This window comes from Acinonyx jubatus, chromosome B3 (genome assembly GCF_027475565.1).
Source record: "Acinonyx jubatus isolate Ajub_Pintada_27869175 chromosome B3, VMU_Ajub_asm_v1.0, whole genome shotgun sequence".
NCBI classification, from domain to species: domain Eukaryota; kingdom Metazoa; phylum Chordata; class Mammalia; order Carnivora; family Felidae; genus Acinonyx; species Acinonyx jubatus.
In genome coordinates this window covers 9,721,651-9,736,301 of record NC_069386.1, presented here as the reverse complement: position 1 = coordinate 9,736,301, position 14,651 = coordinate 9,721,651, and the positions used below count along the sequence as shown (strand labels likewise).

Genomic DNA, 14,651 nt, shown 5'->3' with positions numbered 1-14,651 from the left:
CGGAAGCTTCCCTTCTCAGTCTTGATGTAGTAGATAGTGTCCCACTTGCCAACTTTGAATCTCTCCAGTGGTCTTTGTGGTTTGTTGTATGCTGGGTTAGGAATGAGACGTGGCCAGGTGTGGTTGAACTTGACCGCCTACGTTCCCCTCCCTAGGCATTGCCCACGCACATGCCCATTGCCCACACGGGGCAGGCTCAGGGAGTTGGAGGAAGTCTCGATCTGCATGCAGTGGGTGAGGCGTGCTGTGTTAGGTCAGGTGAGGAAGCCTTTCACCTGAGGAAGGAGACCAGGTATCCACCCGGGAAAGAAAGCCACTGTCTTTCTTGTTTCATGCTCTACTGCAATCATCTTACTGTCGTCGTCAGGTGACAGGAGGCTAGGCAGGTAAAGGGAGCCCCGTGGCCAAGTGGAAAGACTTGAGGCGTACACACCTTGGTGTGTTCTGGTGTGAGTGTGTGAGTGTGTGAGGACAGAAGTCGAGCTGGTAGATTGAAGTTGACAGGATGCCCCTCCCCACTTCAGCCTGCTCTGGGGGAGCAGGGAGGAATAGGGAGCCAGAGAGACTGACTTATCTAATCCTCTCCGTTCAGTTCTTTCAATAGATTCCCATTAAGAATTAATAAAAATCCTTACGTTCTCTTCATTTTATCCAAATATCTTTGCATCAGCAAAGAGGAGACTGTCTCTTTAAGTGTTGGTGTGATTATTGTAGCTGTTCCAGAGAGTTGTGAAACATTTGTGGGAGGGAGAGGGGTGTGTGTGTGTGTGTGTGTGTTTTGTAAGCCACCAGCCAACACCCTCTGACCAATTTAGTTTTGCCTAACGAGAATGGTCTGAGAGGCAGGGTTGAGCACTGAAACAAAAAGCTCATATACTCCGAGTTTTCAAAAACTCTCTTTGTTTTAAGGAACCCTTGCCATTAAGGACACTATATATATTCAGTGATTTTCAGACTTTTTTTGTAATTTGATTTCTTTTCCAGCTGAAGTTTCAAGATTCTTCCCCATTGGGGAGAAGAGTCTGTAACAAACTCCTGTGTACAGGGAACTCAGCAGGGTTATTGAGCGCCACCTGCTGGTTTTGGTTTAATGGACCAAAAAGGCGGTGCTTGGAAGGAAACCTTTAAGAATTTGTGTATAATCTTAGTGTTGCAAAATTATGAGGCTGGAAGACATATGGGTTTTGATTATTAGTAGTAGTAGTAGTACTTAAACTAATAGTTTTGTGTTTGCATTGGGAAGGGGGATGCTTCTGGCTGGAATATACACGTGTGATTAAGAACGAAGAAAGCAGGTTATAGGGATTTCACTGACCTCTTTCTTCATCTGGCAAAAGGTTAGCCTGGTTGAAATAAAAATTAAGTTTAAATGTCCAATAAAATTGTTAAATATTTTCTAGCCTTGAAATCAGCCAGAGTCTCCGTGTATATGGAATGAATTTAGTTTATGCCAAAAGTCATTACATTTCTCAGTGGCTTTCTGTTATGTTACTTGAAGTACTTTGAGGCACCTTTTAAGGAAAGCTTTATAAACAGACAGCTTTGCTGTCCAGTCTGGAACGTGGGCTTTCTTCTGAGGGGATTGGAGAGTATCTGAATACTTTTCCACTTAAGAGACAGATAAGGGTAAAGCCCCTTGGTTAAATAAATATTTATTTATTAACCTATTTATTTAACCAAGCATATAGAATGCTACTATATTCTCTTCTTGTCACTGGTCCTTTTGAGCTTTAGTTCTATGCTCAGTAATTTTTTTTTGGCCTTATTTTCATTTTTATTTTTTTTAGAGGGAGCACAAACAGGGGCAGAGGGGAGTGGGGGAGAGAGAGAGGGAGAATATCTCAAGCTCGTTCAGTGTTCACATGGAGCCAAACACAGGGCTCGATCCCATGACTCTGGGATCGTGACCTGAGCCGAATTTAAGAGTCAGATGCTCAACCCACTGAGGTGCCCCTTGTTTGTTTTATTTTTAAAAGACGTTTCAGGAACCACTGACCTAAAAAGTTGGCATAGCGAGACCATTAGATTTTAGTTCTTTTAATTTCTCATCCAGGTGTCTTACGTGTTGAAATGAATTGAAGAGAGGTGGATTGTTCATAGGAAGAGAATCCAGTTAGGAATTCATTTATTCATTATTTCATCCAACATTTACTGAGCACTTAAAGCAGGCATTGACACTTTTAGGCAGTGATGTTGCACTGAAGAAAACAAATATGCTCTCTGGCCTCATGAAGCTTGTATAATACTTGGGAGGAAAGGGAGGAATCAGGGAAATATGTAAATACATGTGTACTCTTATAATTTATATGATTACATACACATATGTGTGTGTGTGTATATATATATATAAATACACATTGTACGTATATATAAATAAATGTATGTGTCAGATAGTAAAATGTGCTGTGAGGAAAAAAGGCATCATAAATCAAGAGAGCTGCAGCAGAGGAGTTCATATTTCTCTACGATGGTTGGGGATGGAAGACATTACTGGTGACACTTGAAGAATAATGATTAATGCTATATAAAAGTTTTTTGTGATTATCTTACTTGATCTTCCAACCACGTATAGAAAAGTACGTGGAGCAGATAACGTTGTTAACCTTCCATGGTTCTCCTTGGACTAGAGTATCAAAGCCGAAATCCTTTGCCTCTCCTTATGTCTCCTGCTTGTGTGTTCCCTGTGCAGAAACGATGGCACATTACTCCTCAGATGGGCCATGTTGGTTCAAAGCTTGTAGGAATTGGCTAGGCAGACAAAGGATGAAGTCACTCCAAGGAGAGGGAACTGTAGGGATTCTTTTAACACGCAAATCAAGATGATTTCCCTCTTTTCAAAACCTTCCAGTGGCCCAGCATCACACTGAGATCCAGACCAACGTCCTCTCCCCTCCAGTGTTTATTCACTTGCTCCTGCAGACTGGCCTTCTTTGCTGTTCCTTGTACGTGTCAGGTTGATACTTGCCTGGCACTGGTCATTCTCTTGGCCTTGAACACTTGGAACTTGCCTCTTCTTTCAGGTTCGCACTCAGATAGGACTTCCTGTGGTAGCCTTCCCTGATGACCTTATCCGAAATACCCTTTCGCCCCTCCTTCAGACCCTCCTGTTCTTTGTAATAGAACTTACCCCCGATGTTACTTTTTATAATTGGATCTTCTTACCTGCAGCATAAACTCTAGGAGGCCAGGAGCCTTGTCTATTTCAGTTTAATCCATAGTTCTTAAGACTGCTTGACAGTGTTTGACGATCAGTAAATATTGTGATGAATGAATTCATTTTGCTGACAAACAGATTGAACTTCCAAGTGGTTATTTATGAACTTCCAAGTGGTTATTTATCAGGTCTGTAACTATTACGCAACTGATTCTGTTCTTATTCCTGAGCCCGTGTTTTTTCTACTTCACGATCCTGTGGCACATACTGTTAGAGTAGCATGTTTCGCTTAAAGAAATGGAGGGCACTCAGTAAAACTGAAGGTGTGCGCATGTGCAGGTGCGTGAGCCCATGCTCCTGCCCCCCCCCCCATTTTGTAATGATGCCAGTTGCCCAGAAAACCTTAGCTATTCTGAAACCATACTAGCTACTTTGAACGGATATTTAAAAAAAAAAAAAAAAACAACATTAAAGTTGCACTGCCCTGACCAATGATGAGGGGTTTGGGATTTTTTTTTTCTTCTGGTAGGACTTCTATTTTCTAGCTCGATGGTGACATCATACATTTATGTTAGTTCTTGTCTTAATGATTCTTGGGGTACTACTTTGCCATAACTCTGCCTTAGAAATCTGCCTTTTATTTGCCTAGAATGCTGGTAAATTAAGCAGCACAAATGTAACCCCTGTGTCCTCCTACAGTCGAAGTTTGTGATGTTCCCCTCTGGAGTAGATTTCTGTGTACGGAAAGCCACAGAATGGCACTTCGGGGTGCTCCCTGAGATGGAAGTACAGAAGTTTGATATTTCTTTGAGGTTTGCCAGTATATGATATTTTGTTGGCTTCATTATATTTAGTGTTGAGAAACTCTCAAATCTGACAGATGTTTCCAGAATGATTTTGGATTCAGCGTGTAGCCTCTTTTACTCCTCCCTCACGTCAGCCCTGTCCACTCATTACAACTATCATCTCTTTCAAACAGAACGTGACAAAGGCAGGAGAGGATTTTCCAGTGGCCTGTGTTTGAGATGGGCTGGTGGGAAGCCTCTCTCCCCTGACTTGCTGAGCGGGGCGTCCTGGGCCACCGCTGATGACCGCAGCACCTTATCCTTGGGTTTCCCACACTGCTGTTGATACAGCTTCAGCCTTTGCTTTTTGGGCTTACTCTGTGAAAGCACTCTGAGCCCCAAGGGGCAAGACCTGTCTTGTCTCAGTACCTTCCATGTCTGCCGTAGGCCTCACCAAGCGCCCAGCCAGTGTTCAGTTAACTGAAGGAAGGCATAAGCAAAGCAAGCTTAGTATTTTGCTTATTTATAACATTTTAAGTTTTGTGTTTTAGAAGGATGAAATGTTTTTGGTTCAACCGAACAAACATTGACTGAGCACCTGTATATCAAGATACTGAATGTGCAAAGGTGAACTGGGTACGTTTCTTTCCCACCTCTGGTTGTAAATGGCATAGCTCTCAGAAGGCATGTTCCTGCTGGAGATGACCCGTGTTGAGCTTTGAGCATCATTGGGCATACCCGTGTCTCCATAGCAGCTTTCCTGATCACACCCGTCAAAGGAGAGTTTGGGTACCCATCTCCTCTGCCCCTAGATGCCAATTATAGCACCAAACCACAGGGCATCCTGTCTGCGTGTATGTCTCTCTGGGCTCCTGGAGGGCAGGCACCAGGAAGTTTTCATAATTCCAGTACCTGGTGGGTAGCAGACACAAAATATATTAAACAGAAGGCACTGTGCTTGTTCAGCATGAACAGATGAATGACAAGGCAGTGGTGATGAGAACAGAGCAGAAGGAAGGGCAACATACAGATTCATGTTATGTTTCTGCTGATTCACTTACCTACCTGATGGACTGGAATAGAAATTTTATACTAGCAGTAAAAAAAATAATGAAATAAAGTAAAATATGCTAAAGGGAATTTCAAACATTTAAGGCTCATTTACATATCAACGTTAATGTTTAACACTCATATTTTCAAATATTCATATTTCAGAAACAATCCCAATACTAATGGATAATAGTTCTTTGTATACTTGATGGCAATAAGTTACTTGAAAGTTCGTGAACGATCATTAACTCAGTGTAGCTTTCTACCAGGTTAGTACAGATTAACAGTTGTATTTTGCCTCAAAGGCTTTTGTAGTTACTGAGGGTATTATTAACAACAAGCTGGTTAACACAGAGAGAAACCTGAAATATTTTTAGCTGGTGGGAAATGACCTGTATCATGACTCTAGGAAGTGATATTTATTTTAGTTTAGCAAATGAGCTCTCCGGAAGACCCGGGAAAATACGTGTCTTGAGGTTTTCCCCGCAGAGGCTCAGTTGTGGCTGCCGTTAACAAGAGCAACATGGTAAGTCTCCTCCTCTTTCTTGGTGGCTCTTGAACTTGGGTTCCTCTGGGGTTCAGAGGATCCTGTTTCTGGGTTTGAGGCACAGGACTAGGTAGATGAAAATGGTATGTTGTGCAGAGGCTCGTTAACACGAGGGTTAACTCGGGTTGGCTCTCTGTCACCTGGGGTTCTCGCCTGGGCTCAAGGCTCTTTAACTGGGTGCAGGACCTGAGAGTCTGGCTCACCAGCCCAGACCTCTTCCTTCAGCCCGACCTGCCGACCACCTGCTGGATGTATGCTGTCTGCTTTCCATCCCGCTGAATTGTGAAACTTGACATTTACAGCTTATTGCCCTCTTTTTCACTCATTCCCCTAGCCCCCCCTCAATTTTTCCTCGTGAGATACCCCTTTTCATGTCCACTCTCTTCCTATCTTTGTGCAGCCCCCAGATAGTCAGCTACCATATTTCATCAAATTATTTTCAACAGAATGCTTTTCTCATATGTATTTCTTTTCAAATCATCTTAATGCCATAGCAGTTTAAACTTTGTTTTGCTTCCTTAAACCAGGTTTTTGTAATGTTTTCCACACATATGGTTTCCTTGCCTCTGTTCTCTTTTTTCCTTCTTTAGGATACTGCTGCGGATACAAACCTTTCTAGAACGTTCGCTGCCGTTAACATGTCACCCTTCACCCCTCTCCCCGCGGTTTTCTTTCCGTACATACCGCACAAGGCTCTAGTTTGCCTTCTTGCCTACACAGGTCCAAGTGTGAATCACTTGGCTTGCCATTAATATTCTATGTGAGCTGATCTCTGCCACATTTATTCATATGGGTATGCCAGAAGTTCCTGTTGCTAGGTAAGCACTGTGAGAACTGTATGCAGGGACACAGTTCTTGCCGTCCACAAGCTTCATCTAATGAGAAGTATATACAGTTGACCCTTGACTTGCACGGGCCCACGTGTATGTAGATTTTTTTCTCCAGTAAGCCCATTGGAAAAGTTTTCAGAGATTTGCTATAATTTGAAACAGCTCACAGATGAACCATGTAGCCCAGAAATATTGAAACATTAAGAAGTTGCGTGTGTCATGAATGCATAAAATATTTGTAGATTCTAGTCTATTTTATGGTTTACCACCATAACATACACAAATCTACTGTAAACAGTTAAAATTTATCCAAATGTAGGCTCGCAAACACTTAGAGACCATACCTGGTGTCACTTGCAGTTCAGAGAAATGTAAACAGACACAAAATGCAGTGTTAAATAATAACAGAATGAAATTAATCATCCTGCAGTTTCATAGCCACCCCTTAGTGCTGTCCCAGTGAGCGCAGTGAGCTAGAGTGTTGCCAGTATCTGCTTCCACCCCCGCCTGAGGCTTATCATCTCCACATGAGCGGTTGGTCTCTCCAGGAAATTGCATATGGCAGTAAAAAGTGATCTCTGGGCGTTCTCACTTATTAGTACTTGAGTTTTGGGGAGTTCAAAGTTGTATGTGGATTTTTGTCTGTGGCAGGGGAGGGTGTCAGTGCTCTCAACCCTGAGATTGTCCAAGGGTCAGCTAATCACAGGGGGGTTAGATCATTGCTTTTGGTTGTCATGTGTCTTACCTTCTTTAGCCTGGAACATGGCCGCAACCTTTCGTGATCTTTTATGGCATCGACGGTGTTGAAGAATACAGTAATCCCTTCCTTTCTTCAAAAGCATGTTTCTTATTTTTATTTATCTGATGTTTCCTTGCGGCTAGATGCATTCTTGGTCAGAGCACTACATAGGTCACATTGTGTCCTTCTCAGAGCATCACACATGGAGGCACATGTGTTCATCTGTCTTTATTGGGATGTTTATTTTGATCACCTGGTCAAAGTATTGGTGAATTTCTTCACTGAATAAATACCATGTTTTTTCTCCCTTTAATAAAAAGCAGTTTGTGGGAGACACATTTGAGACAATGTAAATGTCTTTTTCTTCCTTGGACTTTCTCCCCAGATTGATACTTGATCATTTTTTCTAGAATCACTTTTTAGTGTTACGGTTGCAAAGGGCTTACCCCTTTGCACTCCGGCACCCTCTCTACCAGTGAGGCTTCATCATTCTGTCATACTCTGGAATTCTCCCTTCTCCTCTGTTTAATTCATTTATATGGTATTCTTATAGACTCATGACTTCCTGTTTTTTAATTATTTATAGTTTGCTAGTGTTTTTAATTGTTTTGGTCTTCAGATTGTCCCAGATTTGGCCAAGGAAGCCACTTCAGTGTACAACATGTCACCATCTTTTTTTTTTCTTTATTGAGCACTTCCTTATTTTCTGTCAAACACAAGATGTTCCAGGCTCATCGTGTCCGTACCCTGATCCTAGGTCTGGAAACACCGCTTTTTTTGAGTGGCCCTGGTTCCTTTAATGGAGAATGGTGTTTAGTGACCAAGAGCTGAGCGTTAGGTATGCTCACTGCTCCTGGGTGTCCTTCTGTTGTGTGAGCCTTTAATGAAATTGGAAACCGGCTGCCCTGATTTTCCAAGGGAGAGACTTTCTTTTCAGACTAGGGAGAAACTATAGCTGACTGTCAGTCTTTGGTTGCTTTAGGAAATGATTGGGCAAAGGGGTCTGTCAATTGCCTATATTCTTGTATTTAAAGGAGAGAATGAAGCTCATTGCATGAATGCAAAGAAGTGTCTGAATTGTATAAGGACGCACTTTGGAATTACTGTTTCAATACTATAATCACAGACACCTCATGGAGAGATAATACTTTGGACTAATGCTCAACCTTTACTTTGTATGACTTACCTCCTTTGTTTCACTTTCCCCTGTGAACATCAGGGAGAAGCCTTGTCATTTTGGCAAACTGGGAAATTGATTTGGGAAGGCCTGTAAACTTCTTGAAGATTCTTGAATGAGGGGCGCCTGGGTGGGTCAGTCGGTTAAGCGTCCAACTTCGGCTCAGGTCATGATCTCACGGTTTGTGGGTTCGAGTCCCGTGTCGGGCTCTGTGCTATCAGCTGTGCTGATAGGACAGAGCCTGGAGCCTGCTTCGGATTCTGTATCTCCCTGTCTCTCTGCCCCTCCCCCACTTCTCTCTCTCTCAAAGGTAAACATTAAAAAAAAAATTAAAAAAAAAAAGATTCTTGAATGAAAGGCAGTTATTATTAACAATTTCATAATTCTGGATCCCTGCAAGAATATCTTTACTAAATATATATGTCTGCAGTATGTAAAAAAACCCAAAAAACCACTCTCAGGAATGTAATTTAATTTTTGTACCCCTTTAACTTTGAATATTTAATTACATATAAATTTTTTGAGAAATGGTTTTTTTGGAAATCTTGTATTTTGAAGAATTTTAAATTTACATAGAAATTGTTAAGTATAGTACAGAGAAATCCCATTTACATTAAACCCGGATTCAATGTAACATCCTGCCTTATTTGCTTAATCGTTGTCTGTCTTTTTTTTTAAAGTAAGTTGCAGACATCATGGTCCTTTAACTCAGATACTTCACTGTGTATTTCTTAAGAACAAGGATATTGCTCTTACATAACCACAGCACAATTAGCAAAACCAGGCCCTTTAATGCTGGTACAATGTTAAACCTGTAAGCCTTCCTCAGATGTTGCCAGTTGTCCCAATAATGCCCTTCATGGCAATTTACCTCTGCCTTTCAGCTGCCAACCCAGAATCCTGTGTCACATTAGTGGGCAAGTCTCTAGTCTGGAGCATTAACTCAGTCTTTCTTTGTGTTTCATTAGTGATATTTTGGAAGAGTAACTGGCCAGTTTTCTTTATAGAAGGTCTTCTTCCCTTGGGTTTGTGTGATGTCTACTGAAGACTGGATTGAGGTTATGCATTTTTGTTGGGGACACTGTAAGTGATGCTCTGTCCTCTGTGGGTGTCATCAGGAGTGGTGCTGGTTTCATTATTTATAACATTACCTTTTTTGCTGACTTGATTCAGGTGGTATCCACCAGGTATCTAGTTTTCCTTTTGTAATTAATAAGTGAGCAGACTATTTAAAAAATAAGGATTTTTTTTTTCTTTTGAAAAGAACCCATCCGTATTTGAAAATATTGGAAAACAGAAAAGCACAAAGTACATTATGAAATTGGCTTCAACCATCCTAGGTATAGGTACCTGCTAATAAAGTTTTGGTGTTTTCTTCCTTCTCAAGTGTGTTTTGAGCACCTGCTACTTCCTATTCTAGACTAAGGGGATATCACAATGAATAAAATGTGCTCTCATCGCGCTTACATTCTAGTGAATAATAATAGCTATTATTTCTTTACTTATTGAGATACTGTAGCCAGATTCTCCCACAGAGAGTCGTGACACAGACTTTTCTTTCCAGGAAGCAACTTCATTCCTGCTGGCACCGCTCAGTTGGGCTCGTACCCGAAGAACTGAGCACCAAACATCATGTGGCACAGTTTTTTATACATTGTCGATTTTTTTTGTCTCCCATATATGGTAACACACACAAACATGTCGTCTGATTAAGTGGTCTCATGTTACAGGGTCATGAGGGATGTTATCATGTATGTGCATAGCCAGGTTACCTTGAAGCCCCCCCCCCCCATTTTTTTTCTTTCCTTAGGGAGGGGACCCTACCACAATATAAATGACAAATAACATGGTATTCGTTTTAGGTGTACAACATAATGATTTGATATATGTATAGATTACAGAATGATCATGAAAATGAGTTGAATTAATATCCACCCACACATAGTTACACATTTTTTTTTTTCTGGTGATGAGAACTTTTAAGATTTACTCTCTTTGCAACTTTCAAATATACAATACAGTATAATAACTGTGGTCACATCCGTTATATGTTACGTCTGCATTACATTGATTATAATTATTATTTGTTGAACATGTTATTATGTCCTGTGAACTGCTTTAGGTGCTTTACTTTTATCACTTATTTAATCCGTACAACCTTATGAGGGAAGTGTGATTGTTCTCTCTTACAGCGGAGAATTTAACATATCCAAGAGGTTAAGCAGTTAGAAATTGACGTGCCATGCGGTGATTCAGCCAGAGATCATCCTCTTACCCACCATGGCATGTTAATACATTAAAAGCCAAATTTGAAAGTTAGAAAACAAATTGACTTAAGGTGGTGATAATATATTGTTAAAAAATGTTTATTTTGAGAGAGAGGGAGAGAGAAATGGGCAGAGAGGGAAGGAGGTAGAGAGAGAATCCCCAGTAGGTACCACACCCAGTGAGGAGCCTGATGCGAGGCTCCATCCCATGGCCACCGGATCACGACCTGAGCAGGTATCAACAGTCAGACCCTCAACAGCTGAGCCACCCAGGCGCCCTAGGTGGTGCTAATACTGATGATCTTTTGCCAGCTGAACTCGGGCACCATTGTTAGCCATGAGCTGGGATGCTTTGTACTTGGCTAGGATTTTCTCTAATAGCCAGCCCTCCACCGTCCTCCTCATAAGCACTCACCCCGTTTCCCAGGCCTTGTCCATTCCCACACCGTAATCTTCTCTCTCCCATCCCTCTCCTGCTTTGCCCTTCCCTGTGCCATTTTCCTCCTGATCCAGATACTGTCCCCAGTGAAAGGAAGGCCCCGGGCATAACTAGGATCTCGGGGGCCTGGAGAGTCTGTCAGCAAGACGATGGGTCTCCTAGGAAGAGAAAATCCTTGATCTGGAAAAGGGAGATCTGTTCTTTGACTTCCAGATTGGAAGTCTGGGGAAAAAAACGTTTGTTTACTTAATTTTTTTTTAAGTTTATTTTTGAGAGAGAGTGAGTGGGGGAGGGGCAGAGAGTGAGAGAGAGAGAATGAGAATACCAAGCAGGCTCTGTGCTGAAAGCGGGGCTTGAACTCACGAACTGTGGGATCATGACCTGAGCCAGTCAAGAGTCAGACGCTTAACCGACTGAGCCACGCAGGTGCCCTTGTGTTACTTGCCAATAAATATATAAAGGTGATTATGGTACTGTTAGTACTGTATGTCTACTGTATACCCGAGTTAAAGATGGGGAGAACTGAGACCGCGGCTATCATGTAAAGTTCTGTTTTTCTTGGCAGATAAGTGACTGGCATTTAGGACTGCGGTGCCTTCGTATTTGGGGGATCGCCAATAGTAACAAGATGGGGCCTGGTATAGGTTGTCTTTTTCCATTAGTGCTTTTGGCATCTGTCAGCAGAAATAGTCCAGATTCAAAAAAGTGTCAGGTTTGGGAATACATTTCCCATTAATGCAAAAGCATGGAAAATACCGTTGTGAGGAGAGCACTCTGTTTCTTCGGTTTACTGGAGAAGCGGAGATTTAGAACCTCTCTTCCTGGGGCTTCACTCCAGAACGTCTTGAAAATTGCCCTCGTTAGTAAGTTCATCTGTGGTGGTTAGATGGCGTGACAGACATAGTAACCGAGTAGCTAGGTTGATCTGTCTGCTCATTCCATGGGGCTTGTCCTTCCCATGAGCAACAAATTATGTACCGGAATATTCCTCGGGGAAGGTGTGGTTACAGCAATCATCTCAACCAGAGTTCTTTTTAGATCTGTTTTTCATCCTTACTTTTCAGGCACCACCGCACGAGCCTAATCCTGCAGCTCCCGCCTGCATCACTGTAGGTGCACTGTCCCTGCAGTGAAACCGGAGCCATGTGGCCCACGGCAGAGTGACAGTGTTGACTGTCTGCTCCCGTGACTTTGGGAGGGCAGAGGGTGCTCCTCCAGGGAAGACAGGTGCTGTCGTCCTGGGTGCCTTTGGAATCTGAATTTCAGGTGGCTCTGAGGTGATTGAGGCTTCTGGGGTCCCTTCTCTTTAATATTTTGGGTAGTTTGACTTAACATTAAAAAGAAAACCATTGAAGCTATGAGAGCTTTAAAGCTTCTTTATTTTGCGAGTGAAGAAAGAGGTTGATGTTAGCCATCCCCTCTGTCCTCCATTAAAAGAAGGCCCCAGATATCACTTAATATCTTGGGCACAGAGTCTTCTGTCTTCTGGCAAGATATTGGGTCTCATGTGGAAATCCCTGATCTTGAGAAAGAAGATATATTCTTAGACTTCCAGGATACATATCTAGGTGGAAAAAAGAACAAGCCCAGATGTTTTGTTTTGTTTTGTTTTGTTTTTCTTTAAAAGTCCACAGTGTAAATAATTTAGGCTGGCAGGCCATACCGTCTCGGGGAACCGCTCAACTCTGCAGGGGCTCATTATAGTACAGAAGCGTGGCCCGGCGGCGTAAGACTTTACCTATGGACGCTGAAATTTGAACATCAGATAATTTTCACATGTTAAAAGATTTTTTTTTTTTTCAACCATTTAAAAGTGTAAAGAACCTTTCTGAGCTCTTGCGCCATATAAAAACAAGCAGAGAGCTGGATTGTGCCCGCGGGCCCGCCTGTGGTCTAAAGGATGAAACTTCAGAGCTCTCATTTTTTTTTTTTTCCGGGTTATAATGGTATTTCGATACCTTGAGAAGTTTGTTCTTCTCACATGTGCTGCAGACATTTTAGCTGGTTGCGGTTTATCATGCCAACGGGTATTAAAATTTTACCAGCCTAAGCTTTTCAAACATGTTTCCAAGAAAAGAACTTAGGCATGAGTCTCCATTATAATTCTAAATAGCGACTGCAGCCAGGGATAATTCTGTTGTACCGACTGTGCTGTTCCTTGTGTTAGGGTGGTTTGGAACTTTCCAGTTCGGCATTTGTACATAGTAAGTCACAGCTTATTTGTTGCTCATTGTGACTTCTTACGTGTTGCACTGAGCACATTTGAGCCCCTACCATGTACACAAAGCACTGGGAATAAGTGAAGAAATAGGCCTTTGAGGCTTTAGGAAATATTTTGAACTCTGTTTCCAGAATCAACCTATTGGAGCATTTCTGTTAATAGGCTTGGTCCTAAGTTTGATGTTATGATTTCTGGTTTTCGGTGTTTAATGGAACTCTACCTGCTGCTCCATTTTGCTGCCAGGCTTGGTAAATTGTGGCCACAGGGTGGCATGGTTCTCTAGTAGACTTCATTGGTGTTAAAATGGAAAAGAAAAAAATACTGCAAGGCATGAGAATTCTCTCCCCTATTGTAGTCTGGCTTTCTCTAAATTGGTTTTTCCATAGTACATTATTGTTTTTCTTTTTTTTCATAGTGCATTATTAAGATTTAGATAATACTAAGCCCCAGTGCTTTAAACCTTGGTGCTTTAAAATCTTTTGTTTATGGAGACAACATGAATTGTATAATGTTTATGATTGGGAAGATGGTAATTAGGACTGTATTTTATAGATTATATTTAATTCAGACAGTAGCCTCAATGAAAAAAACTAACCTGTAAAAACTAGAAAGAATATTTGTGAATAAATGACAGAGATGTCTTCTCAGTAGTTGCAGAGTCATGGGCAGAGGTACTGGCAAGTTTCTGGTCTGATTGCAAGGGTTTGATGGAGGGTTGGGTAAAGAAGGGTAGGGATTCCAGATGGTCAGGAAACAGATTAGTAGAAAAGTGACCGTCCCATCCATGTAGATTAAGAATATTATCGTAGGCTGAGAGCAGAATATGTTCCAAGAGTTTTCGTATATTAGCTGGAGGAAGAGAATGTATTATCTCCATTTGTATAGACAAGGAAAGTAGGGTTAGAGGATTTGAGTCAAGTCTTTGTGGGTGGAGTTTAAACCCAGACTTGCCCAGAGCCCAAACGAATGCTCTTTGCACTCGTCCAGGCAGGCTCAGTGGAGACTGTCCTTGTTGCAGAATGGGTGGATTTGGCAGCCATGTCTGGGGTGTAGAATTCAGAGTTGTTGCTCTGGGCAAGGGGCATTCTGGGCACAGGGATGTGACTGTTTAATATGCCTCCTCCATCCTCTTGGCCTTATTTTTGGATTCTTTTGGTTGGATTCCTTTCTTTTTAATACCCATTCATCAAGTAAATATCCCAAATGTTACCTTGTTAGTTTTCTCCTTTGTCTGACCACCTCCACTGAAAGGGAAGCTTTTAGGAGCACAGAGGTCTTCTTTTCAGATCATTTTGTATTCTCAGTGCCTACAATTCTTCCTGGCACACAAGTGCTCAGTGTTTATGTTTGTATAACCTTACTAGAAATGATACATTTGATTTTTCCCTAAATTTGATGTTTTGTGAAGGTAGACTCCCAGGAGGAACCTGACTAATGCAGGC

The 14,651-nt window shown here is 41.9% G+C and overlaps 1 protein-coding gene across 4 annotated transcripts in view; it reads left to right on the top strand.

The window, feature by feature from the left end:
• The window catches only part of AKAP13 (A-kinase anchoring protein 13), a 329,213-nt gene that overhangs the window by 108,902 nt on the left and 205,660 nt on the right, over positions 1-14,651 (top strand). The gene's annotated exons all lie outside the window — the stretch shown is intronic.